An 18,985-nucleotide genomic window follows, 5' to 3' on the forward strand; every position below is an offset into this window, starting at 1 on the left:
TGTAATTAGTCATATAACTCCAATATAACTTGACCAAATGTGATGAAATCTGCTGCAGATACTGATCCGACTGATATCTAACTGTAGTGTAAAGCATTAAGTAGTGTGAAATTAATTAAGTGTTCATTTGCATATTTAATGAAATTTGTAATTAGGTATATAACTCTGAAATTACGGCACCCAAGTCTTTGAAATTTGGTACAGATATTGTTTGATAAATATCTAATTGTACTGAGAAGCATTTGGCAGTGTCAAGTTAACACATAGGTCATTTGCATATTTTATGAAGTTTTGTAATTAGTGATATAACTCCGAAATAACTGCACCAAATGTGATGAAATCTGCTGCAGATACTGATCCGACAGATATCTAATTGTGGTGTAGAGCATTTAGTTTTGCGAAGTTAATTAAGGGTTCATTTGCATATTCAATGAACTTTGTAATTAGTGATATTACTCCAAAATTACAGCGTTAAATTTGATGAAACTTGCTACAGATGTTGATCTGATAAATATCCAATTGTACTGAGAAGCATTGAACAGTGTCAAGTAAAGAATAAGCTCATTTGCATATTTCATGAGGTTTTATAATTAGTCATATAACTCCGAAATAACTGCATCAAATGTGTTGAAAACTGCTGCATATACTGATCTGACAAATATCTAACTGTGTTGTAAAGCATTTTGTAGTGTAAAGTTAATTGAGGGTTCATTTGCCATATTTAAAAAACTTTGTAATTAGGTATATAACTCTGAAATTACGGCACCAAATTTTGGGAAACGTGCTACAGATATTGATTTGATAAATATTTAATGTGCTATGAATCATTGAATAGTGTCAAGTTAATTTAGGGATTATTTGCATATTAATGAACTTTGTAATTTGTGACATTACTCTAAAATTACAGCATTAAATGAAATGTGCTACAAATGTTGATCTGATGGATATCTAATTGTCCCATGAAGCATTGAGCAGTGTCAAGTCAATTAACAGCTCATTTGCATATTAAATAAAAGTTTTGTAATTAGTGATTAAAATCTGAGAGTACTGTGCGATGTTGAAAAAAACCTGCTTCATATAGTGATACAACATCTTATTGTTCTGTGAAGCGTACTACTATTATTGAACCTGTTGTAAAACACGTGAGCATATTCAGTTCATATCTGGTTATTTTATGTAGGTTATGAGTGGGAGGTTGTAAAGTACTGTAAATTGGATGACCCTAGGAAGGCAGATGAATTTATGGCTATGTAGTAATGAATACCGCAACCGTTGTGCTTTCGGCTGAGATCGACCATAGCTACGACCGCTTGGCCTAACTAGACTGGAACAGTGGTAAGTTTTCGCCAAAAGTACGTGGCACTCTCCATGCAAAATATTCATCCAGCAAAACGAAAAATAACGAAAGATTAACATCCAAAATCGTATCATATCAATGACTGCAAAATACACATCAAAAGCGGGATAATTTGTAATGTCAAGTACATTAGTTTTCATTTGGCAAACAATGCAAATTTTCACACTATAAGATAACAGTTAATCGCCAATTTAATCAAACCAATTCAGTCGGGCCTATGTTTCGTTTATGCCAATCATTAAAACTATACATACCACTAAAGAAAGGAAAAAACGTGATCCGATTCATTTTACTGACTTAACAAACTCGTTGACTTCATTGAAGTTATGAAGAGCGGCAAACCTCATTATAAAGTATCTGCATACACTTTCTTAAAATCTATAAAACAATATACTTGACACGAACTTTTGGGAGCACGTCGTATTTTTGACAAAATATAATGCTTTAAACTCCACTAACATATACATGCAATTCTTTCTCAATTACACTCTCCGAGGTTTCAGGTCACTTTCGGGCTGTACGACGTGACAGGCATGTATGTCTGTAGATTAATAGGCAAAGAACGGTTAAAGTAAAACATGAAGAGACAGGCAAAAACAGAGAAAAACATAAAGGGATTTATCTCATCAATAATCATAAAGAGAGATTAAAGGCGACAAAAGATATTTAGAATATAAAATGCGACACATCCTCAATAGCGGGAAAAGCTTTTGATCGATTTCGCATCTTTAAGTTTTTTCTTCAAATGATGATTTAGAATTTTCACTCGAAGTAATGTGTAAAATGCGTCATTTTCTGATTCAATTCAATCCAAGCTAATTTCACGATGTATGTTTACTCTTGCCTTAAAACAAAGTGTTATCCAATCAACAGTTTGAACTAATAGGCGACAACAACTTCTCGCCTATCGACCAAATACATAGATTTTATGTGATAATCTCTTATTTTGTTACTCAGAGCAATGGCCCTGCAATAAATCATAGTCATATTTATGTTCATAGATACTGTCTTCGCACCCTGTTATCTCCAACTGTAACATATTTAGTAGACGTACAGATAGACGTACCACTCACTTTTTCATGCGGGTAATAATTGCCACAAGAACAACGACGATAACACAAAGAACAACAATAATTGTGATACAAACGGCATATCCAGCAAATGACTCCCCGCTTGCTTCTGCATTCCTTAAAATCACCAAAAGATTAAACAAAAGCAATGTTAACACCTGTTTCAATAGAATAGAACCAATGGAATTCTCGAATGTCAATTATTAAAAAAAAGAGAGAAGTAGCAATGTTAGTTGCATCACACTTATGAAGACCCAATAAGCTACTTTTCGTATAAGCCGAGTGGAAGATTTGTAGGTCAGCGAAAGGGACCTTACATTTCCTAAGTCATCTATGTATTGAATATTTTCATATCATGTGAATGATATATTTAAAATTTTGTACACTTTTGGTGAGTATATATATAATCGGTATACCAAAGTGTTCACGTCGGTCTTTCTTCAAGATAAGGCGATTCAAGTTCGACTGTAGCATTCACTTCTCAATGCAAGTAAAGGTGTTTTCAAGGAGAAATTTGAAGAAATTATATCTCAGACCAAATATCGAAAGTTACTACATACCATGTGTCGCATTTCCAATATCAACCAGGTCACCTAAGTTTAAAAATGTAAATAATTGTAAAATGTAGAAATAGTTTGGACAGTACTTTAACAGCTCATACACTTGCAATTAGACATTGTGATATCATGTTCTTTTTAAAAAGTTTGGGACGAACATTCATCCTTAAGATCTTCCTACCAGTAGCAAAATATATTACGAGCCGTCACCGTTAAACTGAATGTTTCTGACTGTTAAATCTTCGCTAGATAACAGGGTGCAATACGTTTGAGTTCGAATCGGTTAGAGCAGTTACAGAATTCGAAAAACAATGGAGTTTTGGTTTGTCAGGTAGATTTGTATTAAATCAACATTACCACCCTCTCCCTTGATATAGGTTTGCAGAAAGATTGCCAAAAGTATCTCGTGCCATCCATAGCCATAATCCCGACGTTGCCATTTCAGTCAGTACCACTGAGAAGATAATCATTGTACTTTTTCTTATAAAGCTCAAAACCGAAGTTGAGTGCCGGGGACTTGTGTCCGGCAAAATATTTAAGCTGGACAGACTTCTTAATTTTATATAAGCGTAGCAAAAGGAACAGAGAACCATCGACTGTCTATTTCATTAACTTATGTTGCAACGTCCTTAATACTTTTGCACAAAATTCGATAAAATGTTTGACAGGTATTTATCTCACTAATTGAGAAACTTTCTCGACAAGCTTAAGTATGTTTTTAAAACAAGGGTAGTAATTTTGTGTAAGTATGTGATTCGATCAAACAGCATCCTTGGGGACGAAAGGACCGTATATTTCCATCGAAATTAATTTTTGTTCACTGTGAGGAAATAATTCATGAAAGACTCCAAATAAAGTGCAGTATTATTGATATTTTTAACTTTGCTAATGTTCATTTTCTGGACTATAACTCAACTTACAGTGACATTGTTTTGTAAAGTGTAGAGACAGTTGAAAATGTGGCGTTGTGTATCCATAGTCATTTGCACGTTCGTCAATAGGCGAAACCCGGAATTCGAATCGACCATGGTACAAAAAAAAGCCATGTGCGCAAACGCGCATAGACGTGCGTGTATTTCCATACGCGTTAGTACACATGTGGGTTTTGTTTGTACCGGCATCACGTGATTATTTGGGCGTACTGAGTCTGTAGAACCCACGCGTCCTTTTATTCCGGAGTAAAACCATCGAAACATTTTGTTTGCTTATTCCGCATAGGAGACAGCAAAGGGCTTTTTCACCTTGGCGAACGAATATCTAACTATAAGTATGTAACGCCATCGAGGAATTACCGACTTTTAGTTTAGTTTGCTAAGTTTATTAATACTTACTTTTGCTGACTAGTAATTCAATTGAATGGTGCAAAATGACATCGTCTTCATCATGGTTCTCCGAATCGATTTCAGCCTTACATGTGTACTTCCCTTGGTCCGAGTACTCGATATTACCAATCTTCAGTACATCATATTATCATCGATGAAGTATTTGTCTTCCATGACGTACTTCACAACACCAGATACAAATTTTGAGCTATAAAGACACCACCATCCTTTCCCAACTTACTGTCACCAATTTACCCCGGAATGACTGATTGATACATGTTAACTTTGTTGAGCTTCCTTCGTTCACCAGAAAGGTTTCGCAAAGACATGTCTGGATACCTACAGAGGAAAATTATGGTATATTTTCATAGTATTTTATCATTGAGATAAACAAACAAGAGAAATACACTTTGGATACAGGGAATCAAATAATTATCACCTGTAGTATTTTATTCCAAGATTGTACACAGAGGCTGTAAGCAGGTAACTTCAACCTTAACCTGCAAACGTTTACAATGGATTTAAGGATTTAAATGTATCAACTACGTATGATGCAGAAAAATACAAAACATGACTCTGTAAAGTGCCGTATTTTCACGCAACCTTCCAACATTGACGTCGTAGGTACACACAGTGTTCTGTAGATTTCAAGAGAAAAGCGTTATCATGAGTGTCTAAATCAAGGGAACGATGCAATGCGAATCAAAAAACCCCATCCCTCGTGAAAATTGACGGTCCTGATTAAAATGATAACACAGACAATATACCTAAGTATCGAATATTTATTGCAGTGTAAGATGCCTTGTTGTTAATACAAAGGTGTTGAAGATGGACTTGTTATCTAGATTAGGCGCTCACTCTGGCAACAAGTGTCTGTGCAAAATATACATTTACTTTGAATATTTACAGACTTCCGACATTTTGTGGAAACTTTGACACCTATAAATAGTCGGTGGGCTACATTTATTGAATTCAGTATGGCATGAATAAAGTGACATGGTCATTGTTTTAATCATGTTGACGTGGGAAAACTTCGTATTTCATTTAATTCTCTCTAATCATTATTTGGTGATTGTGGCTTTGCCATAAACATGGTAACGTTTGGGAGGACACAGAGAACAGGCCTAAACCTTAGACATGTAAAGGTCACCATTCGTCACTAGTCTTAGTGCTTGCTATATGTACTTGAGATGTAACCTAATCAACCACCTCCTTCCCTCAATTATTGTTGTCAAAACCACTTGCGTCATCTCTGCCGTGTCATTACCCATGCCATTTTAACTTTTGCCACGCTCAAGTTCACATTGCATATTCAAATCAACCATGCCAAAGACAAAGAAAAGCAGAGGCCGCACGCGCGGCCACAAGTCCATCGACGAGGTCGAAGAGACGCCCAGCGCATCTCTACAAGTACCATCTCCAGTCAGCCCCGACAGAAACCTCAACCACCAACCCTGCTGTCGAAGTTCAAACAGCCGCTACTGCATCAGCCAATCGAAGAATGGCAGACCACATCGCCAAGCCAGCATTGCAAATGCCATTGACTCAATCCATCGTGGCCGACACCTACTGATGACACCACCATTTTGACACCTATCTCGACACTCAACCATCAAGTCCAGTCCAGTTATAGAGCCGTCAGTGTGCTATCACCCACTTAAGTCATCTTCATGGGTCGTCAATGCTTGCCGCTCCGTCCACCTCATTACTTGCCAAGGCCAACCCCAGTCATCATCCCGTCAATCACGTTAATGACCATCAACCCACCATTACAACTACTCCAACTCACCTGGCCACCAGTGGTAGCGTTAAGCATATCCAAGACAAACTCACCATTGGCAGTGTACCTCACAACAATGACAACACACAAAATATGGCCGCACCCCTCGTCAAACCCACCCAGCCAGCTGGTTACAATGCAATGCCATGGCACCCACGTCTAGGGCCGGGCCGACTAGCCAACCTGCTGCTACCATTCATCAAACAATCAATACTCAGCGCCCTTGCTAACCTCAGTAAGTTCATCGAATTTGGTGACTTGCAGCCTAATGCCTTGGCTCGTAACACAGCTGCCCGGGCAACCAATACACAAATAGCCTTCGATCTAGAAAATCTCGGCATAGACACATTCGCCACTCATATCAAACATTCTATTACCCACACCTGGCTCGGCTATGCATCTATCCTGCTTCACCTGCTGTCAACGTGGCCACGTGAAGACTACTTGCCCAAAACGCCTGAGTTGGGCCACCAAACAGTTCTACTTGGAAAGCCTAGCAATCAAGAAACAATCTGACCCACTTCAGGTATGTCAATCTTTAACCATAGTTTCATGCAAGACCCCTACCAATATGGTAAACTACACAAGTGCTCCTTGTGTATTGCGGCTGACCACACTGCCCAGCAACACCACCAACACAACATACAAGAGACCCCGGCCCTTTCGAAGGAGCTTCTGTCACCCAGCAACAATCTCAATGCTACAAAACCAACAACACCAATCAATCTCACGAAACTCTGCACGACAACCCGAACACACAGTTCACAGCCAGCCTCATCCACAATCTCATTCACGGTGCTGACATCACCTTCAGTGGGACCTGCACACCACATTTCACCCAAAACACACAGTCAGCAATGATCGATCCTGACATTGTCACCAATGCCATAATGAAAGAACTGGACCTTGGCCACACAATTGGTCCGTTTAGCACGCAACAACTGCCGATCTTTGCTGTACACCTGCTGGGACTGCGGTCTAAAAAATCAGGCAGCCACCACATAATCATGGATATATCAAAGCAAAGGGAAGACAGCGTCAACCACTACATCAACAAGGAAGACTACACGCTCACCTACTCCCGTGTGGACGACGCCATCGCAATGTAAAAGGACTTGGCAAGAGTGTGCTTCTCACAAAAGTGGACATTAAATAGACATCAAATCAGTTCCAATAATCATTATCATTCAAGGTCCAAGGAACATATCGAAAATGACAAAGGCAATGGGGTCATCTTGAGCCACGAAATAGTGGTAGTACCAGGTGTCTGGAATGGGTAAGCGTACCCTGCAAGCTAGCTGCACGCGTCAAGATTGACCCACAGCAACAAATCCATTGTTATTTGGTGAATTCACCAAATTACTTTTGTGAGTCATAATTTGGTATCCTTTCACTCATCATTCGAGAAACAGACAGGTCATATTTTAATACAACATCTCCGTATCTACCGTAGAACTTCTTAAATGATTTCACTAATCTACATTCTGAGAATCCTTGCCTCACTAACTTTTGAGATAATTATGGCTGTATCAAACTCGAAAGTCTTCATAGGAATTGCATGCTCTACTGTATCTAAGGAGGTGTGAAATATACACACCATAAGCTGAAGATGATGGTTTATTGCTCGACAAAAAGGGAAAGTTTATGATTTCAAAATTGAAATCGTCTCTTTTGTCATACACGGTAGTATATAGTGTATTTTGTCTAATTTCAAAAAATACGTCCAGGTATGATGCCGAGTCCACACTTTTAGTTGTTCTGCTTGTACCTGGTGCAGAAAGCAAACTGGCACCTCCTCAGCTTCAAATGGCATGGGCTGTTCTTCTTTGATCGCGTACTACCCTTCGGCCTCAGATCCGCACCATTCCTATTCAACTGCCTGGCCGAAGCACTCCTCTGGATCATCAAGTGCAGAGCAAACTCACAGGACTTATTGCATTACCTGGACGACTACCTTGGAGCTGGGCCCCCCAACTCCCCGCAATGCCAGCACCTCCTCGACACCATGCCCAACACATACCACAACCGAGCCATACCTACCGCCGCAGAAAAAGTCGAAGGCCCATCACCCATCATCACGTTCCTGTGCATCACCTCGGATGCGCTCACCATGACACTACGCCTGCCGACGATAATCTATAGGATCTGCTTCAAACACTCCCCACCTTGTTCACGCACAAAACAGGAGTTGCTATCCCTCATTGGCACTCTCAGCTTCATATGTAAATGCATTCCAGCAGGTTGCATCTTCTGCAACTGAATGATCGACTTAAGCACAACCGCACATAAACTTAGAGCCATAATCACGCTATCCCATGCCTTCTGCCATGACACAAAATGGTAGTACGTTTCCTACCAACATGGAATGGTACTGCCTCATACCTTGAAAGTGGACTCTTTCACGGCCTTGACCTCTACACCAATGCCCCGAGCATGCATGGTCAGATCAGGTTCCTACTACAAAGTTCACTGGTTCACATTGCCTGGTCAAGTTCTCTCCAAGCCTCAACGAATGGATGGAAATGTACCCAATACTCAGTGCCTGTCGAATTGGGGGCATCTTGGCACAGCCGCCACATGCTATTTCATTGTGACAATCAAACTGTTGTTCAAATCTGGAAAAAGGCACAACGAGATGCCTCAATATCATGAAACTAGTAAGAAGCATGTTTTACGAGGCAGCCAAAGGAAATTTCCATTTATGATTGCCCATGTCAGTGGAATCAATAACTCAATTGCTGATGCACTTTCCCGTTCACAGATGGAGGGATTCAGAACATTGGCGCCCAAAGTAGACACGGCCTACGCCCGTACCGACATGCCTGCTTCCATCCCGCCTGCTATACAACGACTGACAGAGCTAGCAATGATGTATATCCATAACAGAGTCGCAGAGAACACGCGACACACATACGAGGTAGGACAGACGTGTTACATGGACTTCTGCTCATCGCACAGACTATTGCCTTACCCATAACAGCCAGGTCAGCCATACTCTTTGCAACAAGCCTGGCAAAGCGAGGACTAGCATACAAAACCATGAAGGTGTAACTGGCCAGGGTGATTCATCAACATGCTGAATATGGGTATGTTGATGATGTGATGACTAACGCTGTTCTGCAACAGACACTGCAAGGAATGAGGCGAAGCATCGGAGAAGTGCACAGGTCTGTAGATTTCCCATAATTCATAATGATTTGTATCCTCGGAGATTCCCCAGAGAAGTCTACCAGGTCTCCCATGTGTAGACAAATTCATAGACAAGTTGCAAAAAATTCTGAAAACGTACTTTTAAGGACACCATTCTTCTCAATTCTCATTTTAAATTATTTGGAAAATAATGCAAGACTTAGAGAGGAGATAGCATTTGTGTAAAATTTTCTACTGATTGTGTCTTCAACCATACGGAATAATGTGATGGAAAGTAGGGAGACTAGCTGACTGTTACTTGAAACAAAAGGATATTGATTTTTCCAATGGAAATGACAAAGAAACTCAGAGAATGACCCCTTCAGTTCGTCCTAACTTGCTGCCTAAAAAGTATGGCATTTGTAGTACCTACAGAACATGACTTCCATGGTTTTTAATGGTTAATTGGAAACTTTCACTGAAATTTAACTTGATATTATTTATCAATTATTCTGATGCTGCTCATTATTGTATCAAATTGTAAAGAAGTGTTCTTGCTGTTCTGAATCAGGGAATAAGAGGAACTTCAGACCACAGTACACGTAGATGGAGTAAATATACAGATCAGGTGACACAGGAATTAACGTTGCGCTCGAAACTTTATTTCCCAGGTCAGCCTGATGGCTGCCTGCGGCAACTCTTAGCTCCGAGAGCCTGGAGATATGCTCACTCCAAGGCCCAAAGTCTGACTCTCCAAATTTACAATACTTTGTCGACAAAAAAACTTGCCATCGCTAGTTTCACAATGATTAATACGTAGTATGCATGAGACATGTCACAACACCATTGCTTTAAATCCAAGATGTGAAAATATGAAAGCGATACTTAACAGCTACAGTTCTGATAAAAGTTCGACTACATTGTCTTTTTATTGTCAAACCTTGCGTGACACATTCCATGCATAATCATAGGAATTCACAAGACATGCGGATGGCTGGAATGGCGCTGCCATTAAATTGAAACAGAAGAGATTTGAAAATGTTATTTGCCGCCAATTTCGAAGAATATTACACCTCCGGTAAATTGTGGAAATTCAAGCCTAAGTGGCAAAATGTTGAAATTTAGCGAATTACTAGAATGAAGATTTACAGTAACTGGTACAAATTATAGAAACATGACTGTTGCTTGCATACAGAACTGAAAAAGTTACAAGAAAAGTAACCTTCAAGGATACAAATCAAAGAGAATTGTGGGTAATTTATTGTACTGTGAAGTGCACCAGCTGCGACTACCAATCACTATTGACTGCATTGACCGCAATGACATGTGCAGCAACAACAAACTCATGATATTGACCAGCTTTCTGAGGCTTGCTGAAAGTAAGTGAGTCAACGCCAATGGAATCTGACGTAAACACCACATTGCTTGCCTGGGACATAGTGCTAACGGATGTAATTGAAATAAGGATAAAATCATCCAAGACTGACCCATATGCCATAAGGCATACCATCCGTATCGCTCTAGCTGGAACCTCTGTGTGTGTGGTCGGCGCCTATATGAAGTATAATGAGAGACGCAGCTTCGTGTGCCCTAGGAACCGGCATTCTGATTTGCAGATGGCACATAGCTAACATAACCAAGACTGAATCAATGCCTAAGGGAACTGCTAACCTAGGCAGGAATTACCAACGCTAAGCCATATACAACACATAGCTTCCGCAGCCGTGCGGCTACAACCGCTGCTGAAACCGTGTGCCTGACTGGATCATAGAAACACTAGGTAGATGGAGGAGTGAAGTGTACCAGATCTACACAAAAATGTTGTGAGAGACCCTCGACGTGGTACCAAAGGCACTTGCTACAAGGAGAGTGATGCTCCAGCAATATCAACACTGGACTTCGTTCCTGGCAGATGTTGCAAACGGTGTAACAGCATAACATGACCTTTTGAGATACGAAACATTAGGAACAATGAACAGTAGCTACTGGACATCTTCCAGCAGCATGTGGTCACCATAGGGGGGGCATGTTGCTGCTGCACTGCAGCCATGCATGCACGCAGTTCTGACATAATTTGGTGGGTTCTGTCAGTGGCCTGTGATGAGTTCGCAGTAGCATGTTCCTCGATGTGTGGTTGGTCCCATGAGGGACTCAGTACCACCGTCCAGGCTGCCATGATGCCTCAACGCCCCATCATGGCAGTATGTTAATCCTAGTAGCATGCTGCCCTCCCCCGAGACCATTCAAATCTGCGAATGGCCATGGCCTGGATGTCGAATCACCCCTGGATTTTAGCCAAACCTTTGTCTCCATGTTGTTCTTTTTGTTTATAGGTTATTATTGCTTTGCCATAATCATAGTAAATGTAGAGAAGGATACAAAGAACAGGGCCTAAACCTTAGACGCGTATAGGTCGCCACATGTTGCCTAGTCTTATTGCTCATTATATCTACTCGAGAAGTAACCTAATCTACCACCTCTTTCCCACAATTACTGTTTTTCTAAACTACTTGCGTCATCTCTGTTGTGTCATTAACCATGCAAATATCAGTGTGATCAAGGCTACTTATGGCCACTTTAACTTTTGCCATGCTCAAGTTAACATCGCAACACTCCCATCCACCCTACACAAAAAAGAAAAACATTCGCTTTGCTGCAGGGTAGCAGCTCACAATAAAGAGAACTATACTTATTTCTTCTATAAGGATAGCTTAAACACAATAAAGTTCCAGGGGGTTACTGTCATGGCCCTGTAGTGGGGGCCCGGTAGCACATTGCCAAACATGCGTCAGGATCCTCTGAGGGACTCAATACCACCATCCAGGCTGCCACGACACCTCAACGGCCCCGCCGTGGCAGTACATGCGTCCTGGTAGCATGCTGCCCTCCCGCAAGGCCATTCAAATCTGTGAATGACCATGGAAGAAAGATCGTAACGATGCCCGGATATGCCATCGCCCCTGGATTTCGGTCAAACCTTTGTCTTTGTTCGTTTCTTTGCGTTAATTGGAAACTATAGACAAATAAGTTTTAACATTTCTTATATCATCGTGACCTCCAATTTGACTGAAGTATTTAATATCAAAAGTTATTATACATCTCTGGGTAACTGTAATAGTATCTGGTCCATGTCAACTGTCAGGAGACTGGGTTATGCAGCAGTTAAAAGGGAAGTTCACCAAGGATGATTTTTATTACATATGTGGTAGCTCTGTGGTCATTTACCCCAGAAAAGCTATTTTCACCATTTATAACTCGCCCAATTTTTTACAAAAATGATAAAAATAGTACAGGAAGTTGCCCATGTAAATTGAATCATGGGAAAAAAGCCCCAAACTTGGAGCTTGCACCATGTGATATGGAAGGGACCATCTTCGGATGGGTATGGCCCCCACATTGTCCACTCACAGTAACACAGTGGTAAACAGCAACACAAAATCTGACAGTGGAGTTTATAAGTGATTCATCATTTTTGCAAGGATACTAAGTATAAACAAAAGTTATGTAAATACGCATACCCTGGTTTAAGCATGGGTGAGTGGACAATGCCATACCCATGGGAAAATGGTGCTTCCATATCACATTATGCAAGCTCCAAGCTTGGTGCTTTTTCCCATGGTTCAAAATACATGGGCAACTTCCTGTACTATTTCTATCGGTTTTTGTAAAAATCGTGCAAGTTATAAATGGCGAAAATAGCTTTTCCGGGGTAAGTGACCACAAAGCTAGCACATACGTAAAAATCATCCTTGGTTAACTTCCCCTTTAAAAGACCCAACCTACTAGAATTGCAAGACCGTCGACTGCCGGTTGTATCATTGTGGCCTGCAAACAAAATGTTTCGCTGGACTCGCTTATACCTGTGGCACTCACCATCGAGCGTTTGGCTATGCGAGTTGAGGGATGAGAACATTCTGTCGTATCTGTAACATTGGCTATGTCGGTATGTTAGGCCAAGAGGGCAAGGTACTCTGCCACTCTGTGCAAAAGAGATCCGAAAATGTGAAAACTGTCAAATAAAGAAACCATTCATTAGACCGCATACGTGCAGTTTCTACAGAAATGGTCAACAGAGACACCCCCTTCTGGTCCAATCATTCATGCGAAGGCTCGCATTGTGGCGCAACAACTCCGAGGAGATCAGATTGTTTTTGAGGCCAGTGCAGAGTGGTTCTGGAGTTGGCAGTAAAGGCATACTCTGAGTACAGACACATTAAAGTGAGTGGTGAGAAAACTTGCCCTTTGTGACAAATACAACAAAACTGTCAAATCTACTCCTTTTACGGACTTCTACGGTGTTACACGAGACTGTCCGCATACACTGACGTACTTAAAATTTGAGTCATGTTCACCGGGATTGCCTTAGCAATTGCTCTTGGCTTGCATATGAACTCAGCCACATACCTACAAATATCCTCTCCTTCCCCATGCCAGCTCAAAGCTGAAATTTTCAACCTGCCCGTATGTATGAACAGTAAAATGTAAAATTATGCATAGTGCATTGTCAGCTACTGTGCCAGCTCCAAGCTGACGCTAACCTGCCAGTATGTGTATGTACAGTAAAATGTAAATTTATGCATAATGCCTGAATAAAAATAGATCATCATGGATAACCATATGGCACAGATTAGCTGAAGGTCACTTCAAATTAAGTCACGTGGGATGCATTGTGCACATGTCACATCGATATTGCATCATCCTATGTGAGAGTGATACTGCATCGTCCTGTGTGAGAGTGATATTGCATCATCCTGTTTGAAAGACGGGAAAGCTCTCACTTTTCCACGACATCACCTGGGGACTATACATGTAAAATTCCTGGCTTTAATATTTTCAAAAGACGAAGATTTTACAAGGTTGTCCCTTTTATAACTGTAAGTATAATTTACTATGTACAATGGAGAAAATAATGAGTTCAAACAATGTTTTATATTTATTAGCATGTCTTTAATTCACAGTGATTTCTAATGACCTTGTACAACATGATGGCTGGTTGGGAGCCGTGTTATGACTAAATAGAATTCGTGTTTTTCCTATCGTGTAGATTGATATTTGGTGGATAAAAATACAGAGGTGCATAGTGCCTGAATAAAAGTAGATCAGATGGATAACCAATAGCTATTATTTTAAATTTAAACCCTAACAGGTGATTATTTGAAAATGTAAGTACAAAAAAATAAATTATAATGAGACTGTAGTGAACATTTTATAAAGATTTTGCTCAGCATAAATTTTCTGTATTGATGATGAAAGCATGAATACATTAGCATACATTAAATTTGAACTTTTTTCTCTTACAGGCATGGTAGTAGTTTGAATAATGGATGGATGGATCATCTTCAACTCAACCATTACCACAGACTGCATCTTTAGAAAGGGAAAATGATATTGAAATGTTGTCATTTACGAGCTCTGCAGACGAAGAGGAGTTACCACTTAGGAGCTATATAGATGGATTTGAGTATAAATATTCCAAGCAAATAATCAGCAGCTCTGAAATCGTGAAATGTTATCGAGATTAGCTATTCGAAATAAGTATCGAATTTCACCACTGGAAGTACCGGAGGTGCCTCAACTAGAAGTTCAACAAACTCCAAAACCAAAGCGCATGAAATTGGTTTCTCCTGATGAAATTTTCAACAAGGCAATCTCAACAGAGAGAAGTGGTGATGCCTGAGTTACTGGAACCAGCAAGCACAACGAATTCATTCGAAGAGTTCGTGACTGGTTTCAAGAAATTCTACAAGAGTTTTGGAGCACAAGATTAACAGAAGTTACATTACAACTACTTGTACGGCCAATGGGTAGAAAAAGATTTCGCCCATATCAGTAAGAGGAAAGGGAAAAGTGATAATTTTATTCATGGATTGCAGAAAACTGTGACATCAAACATGTTCATGCGAGCAAGGTCAGAAAACTTTATAATGATTTCAAACATTATCCTAAAATTTTACGTTGTAAATTAAGCTTTGAATGGTTCGACAAAATGGTAAATATTTGTTGCAATATTTTAACGACCATAGATATGAGGATGATGTTGATCCAAGGACCCACTATCTTCAATACACATGTGATGGATGTGTTTGAATCAATCAGTTACCTTGAACTACAGACAGTCGATTAACTTTTCCGGGCTAACTCCCTCCTATGTGACATTATTTGTTAACTCCCTCCTATGTGGAATTATATGTTGATTGCTATTTGATGACCTTTCAAATTCAGAGATGCAAAAACCTGTTTCTGCTGGATGACCTTTCAACTTCAGAGATGTGAAATTATGTTACTCAGAAGAAATGGTATGACTGCCCACATTGCTATAAGTTTAGAAATATCCTCTGAGCTCAAAATGTGAGGGAAGACCACTATTTTCAATAAAATGAGTCGTTTTCAAGTAAAGGACACTGATATCCAAAGTGTAAGTGGTTGTGCAATGTCAAACAAATGAAGTTTTGTTATTTTCTATTATAACGTTGACAATAATATCTAAATTCTTATGGTCATTAACGATAGTTATGATAATAGCACAAGGTGTTTGTGAATCTGCTTTCATAGAGATACTTCAAATCAAATCGTCAAAGTCAGTTCCTGTAGCTATTTTTATGCACCTAATAAAAATGCACCATTCTGAAGTATTTTCATAATGTCTGTCATCTGTTGATTGGCTGTCTGTAAAGTTAACACTGTGGCAACGGCTTCCTTTCTACTAAGGTTTCCTTTGACATCACTGCACAGTCGGATCTCAGCGAAGGCCTCATGTATATAAATAATCTGACAATCTGTTCTCTCGAGAATATTTACATATTTTCATAAGACACAGAAAATTCATTTCATGAATTTATTATCTGTAATAGAAGCATAGAATACACGAGAAATATGAAGTGCACATGAATGTTATTTGTCATCGTGATTTTACTGTTTCTCTACCTGGGAAACATGCATCCATTCATGTGATCTCAAAGTGTTTACACTGTACACAAACTTTAGTAATTTTAGACAGCACATCTGTTGTTGCTAACGTAAAACATGTTCTCATAAAGCTCATCTTTTCTATCGCTTGTATATTTCAGGCAGTGACAAGCCACGATGCAACAAGAAATCAAGCGTAGACAGGAATACTATGAAAGGAGTATTGCCGGTGGTACCGTGGACAGACCACAGACCCACGAACTGATACTAATTTTTCCGGAGTTCATTGGTTCAGAGCTTGGGCCTAAAAACCGCTGCCAGATGATCTTCAGAAGTCGAATGTTTTTTGCAAATATTCGACGAGGATCTGATAAGATTCATTACCCGATGCACTAATCGTTATGCTAGATAGCGGAGAAAGGCAAATGCGAGGGAACGTGAATGAGTGAATGCAATCAGCTAATTGCAATGAAGCCCAATGTGTGAACTGGCAATCGATGAAGGAGTCATCCTCCACCAAGGCCGCACAAAGAATGTTCTACAATCCAGCAAAACCGCATAAATATGGTATGAGAGTGTTACACTCTCATTGAGGTCCGCCACCGGTTACGTTTACAACGACGAAGTCCATCAACCTATCGCTCATAACGGTCATCACCCTTTTGATCCTGATGCTGCAGATGACCCCAAGTTTCAGGGAAAACAGACCTGGGCGAGTTGTTTCCCGGCTGATTCGACCTTTCTGTGAGTTTGGATATCATGTCGTTATGAACTCATATTAAATTTCTGCCCTGTTGTTTGACCATCTGTGCATGAATAATATTGCTGCCAAGAGAACTTGCAAGATGAATACTTTGGGTTTACCTGATGAAATAAAAAATTCCGAGAACTATGTTCCAGATGTCGTACCACCTGATGCTGATGACGAAGAGCGATGGCCACGTGGTAGTTTCTCAGTATTTCAAGACGGCGCAATGACAGTGTGTGCCTGGAAAGACACAAAAATGGTGAAATTTATGAGTATGGCAGTCAGTGTTTATAGACTGAACTGACAGCAACTGAGGAGTGGATGTAAAGATAAAAGAACTGGGACTGGTGCTTTGAACGAATTGAAGTAATATGCCCGAATGTTGCCTTAATGTACGACCAGTACTTCAGTGGTGTGAACTTGACTGATCAACAGCTGGCTTACTACATACTGGGTCGATAATCGCCATGGTGGCAAAGAGCAGTGTTTTACCATGAGCTGAACAAGGCACTCATGAACGCTTTCCACAACATGGCATCAGTTAATGCATACAGCCAAAGTGGATTGAGATAGAGACGTCAGTTCATGTTTCCGCCCAAGTAGCAAAACAGCTGATCAGTAATTTCTCATCAGGTAACGTCTCCAAGAGCAACTTGTCTGACAGAACCACGTCTCATTCCTACCAATGCCCAAAGAGTTAGTCATCGAATGGGTCAAGATCCAGGCGGAAGACAGGAATGCGTGATGTGTTGATGTGTAGGGTGAATAGTAGGCCATGGAACTCGTCTTAATCGTGTTCTTGAGACTAGCAACTGTTGCCTAACTTGCCAGTTACCACTGTGTCATTCACAGTACAGACAAGTGTAATTGCAAGAGCATAATATGTTAATGTCTTTGGCAGAGGAACTTGACTCTGCACAGACTGAACATTTGTCGGTGTTATGACCATTTATTATACAGTTTACATGGAAATTAAAAAAAACACTTGCAAACTATCGGTGATTACGATGTACTTTTCTGTATGACTGTGTGAAGTGAATGATTGAGTCTTACACATTTGTGTTTGGGAATGATTGAGTTACTACGATGGTTGCATCAGACAATTGCTAGACACGGTCACAACCAGAGCAGTTTCTTTTTGGAAGAGAGCAAGTCAATGTGTAGTATAAAATGCGTCACAGTAGCTAATGGTCGATTTCCCCAATCTGTCATCTTTTAAATGTGTAATAGAATTAGTTTTGATTATGCAAATAGTGTTCGAAATTTACATACGGCTCCCTAGGCTGTAAGAAGCTCGAACACATCAACAAGGTAAAGATCTCATATCAGCTCAGGGTATTCAAACTATAACTGCTCAATCTGACAGCTGCAGACAGACAAACATGGAAAACTGATACTCTGTATTGTGGGAACCCATCGCCAAACTTTTAATACAGCTGACTCATCCCCCACACTCTTCTGACCCAGTTTCTTCGAAGTTGTGTCCCAAAATAATCTTGCTGGGACCCCACTAGCATTGTATGAGCAATAATTCTCCCCAGAATTTATCCATCTTTGCAGTGTATTATCTGATTTCATTATTGTAGTAAGAGGACTGGTCTTGAGGTGAATCAGTAAACCGAGTAATATGATGTATGGGTTCTCAGGCATAAGCCAATTGCGGAAATCGGTCAACTTATATTTGTTATCATTACTGTCAAAATAAATCAAATTTGGAGTCCCTGGCCGTTCAGTAACCCCTCCTGCAATTACACTTTGCAATATATCCCAGATGCTACACGGTACATTATAGGGTCTAAATTTTTGACTAGTTTCATCCCATGTCATAGCAAAGGGAGTGGGATCATTTGCAGCCTTTGTGGTGGCTACACTTTCATCTACATCTTCCAGACTAGAAAACTCTACAGAATGTTTATGTTCTTGAATAGCAGCAGCAGCTAAGACAAAGTGTTTCTCTCTACCTTTATATCGAAGGACGTAATCCTTATTATGGTTACCTGAGATCTTGGTGTTATTGCTAACTTTAACACCACGCAGATCTTAGAGTTCAAGATTTAGCCCATAATTTACACCTAGACCGTAGTTAAAGTGCGGGACATGATTTTCGTAATATATA

The 18,985-nt window shown here is 40.1% G+C and overlaps 2 long non-coding RNA genes across 2 annotated transcripts; one reads left to right on the forward strand and one right to left on the reverse strand.

Annotated features, from left to right (window-relative positions):
• Positions 1 to 2,440: 2,440 nt before the first annotated feature.
• Positions 2,441 to 4,452, reverse strand: LOC139128563 (uncharacterized). The gene is made up of 3 exons (XR_011551338.1): positions 4,316 to 4,452; positions 2,988 to 3,020; positions 2,441 to 2,544 (listed from the first exon to the last, which is right to left on the reverse strand). It is a non-coding gene; the product is annotated as an uncharacterized lncRNA (long non-coding RNA).
• Positions 4,453 to 13,980: 9,528 nt separating this feature from the next.
• Positions 13,981 to 16,422, forward strand: LOC139128566 (uncharacterized). The gene is made up of 3 exons (XR_011551339.1): positions 13,981 to 14,089; positions 14,516 to 15,123; positions 16,283 to 16,422. It is a non-coding gene; the product is annotated as an uncharacterized lncRNA (long non-coding RNA).
• The last annotated feature ends 2,563 nt before the right edge of the window (positions 16,423 to 18,985 follow it).

This window comes from Ptychodera flava, unplaced genomic scaffold, assembly GCF_041260155.1.
Source record: "Ptychodera flava strain L36383 unplaced genomic scaffold, AS_Pfla_20210202 Scaffold_59__1_contigs__length_806204_pilon, whole genome shotgun sequence".
In the NCBI taxonomy this organism is placed as follows: Eukaryota; Metazoa; Hemichordata; class Enteropneusta; family Ptychoderidae; genus Ptychodera; species Ptychodera flava.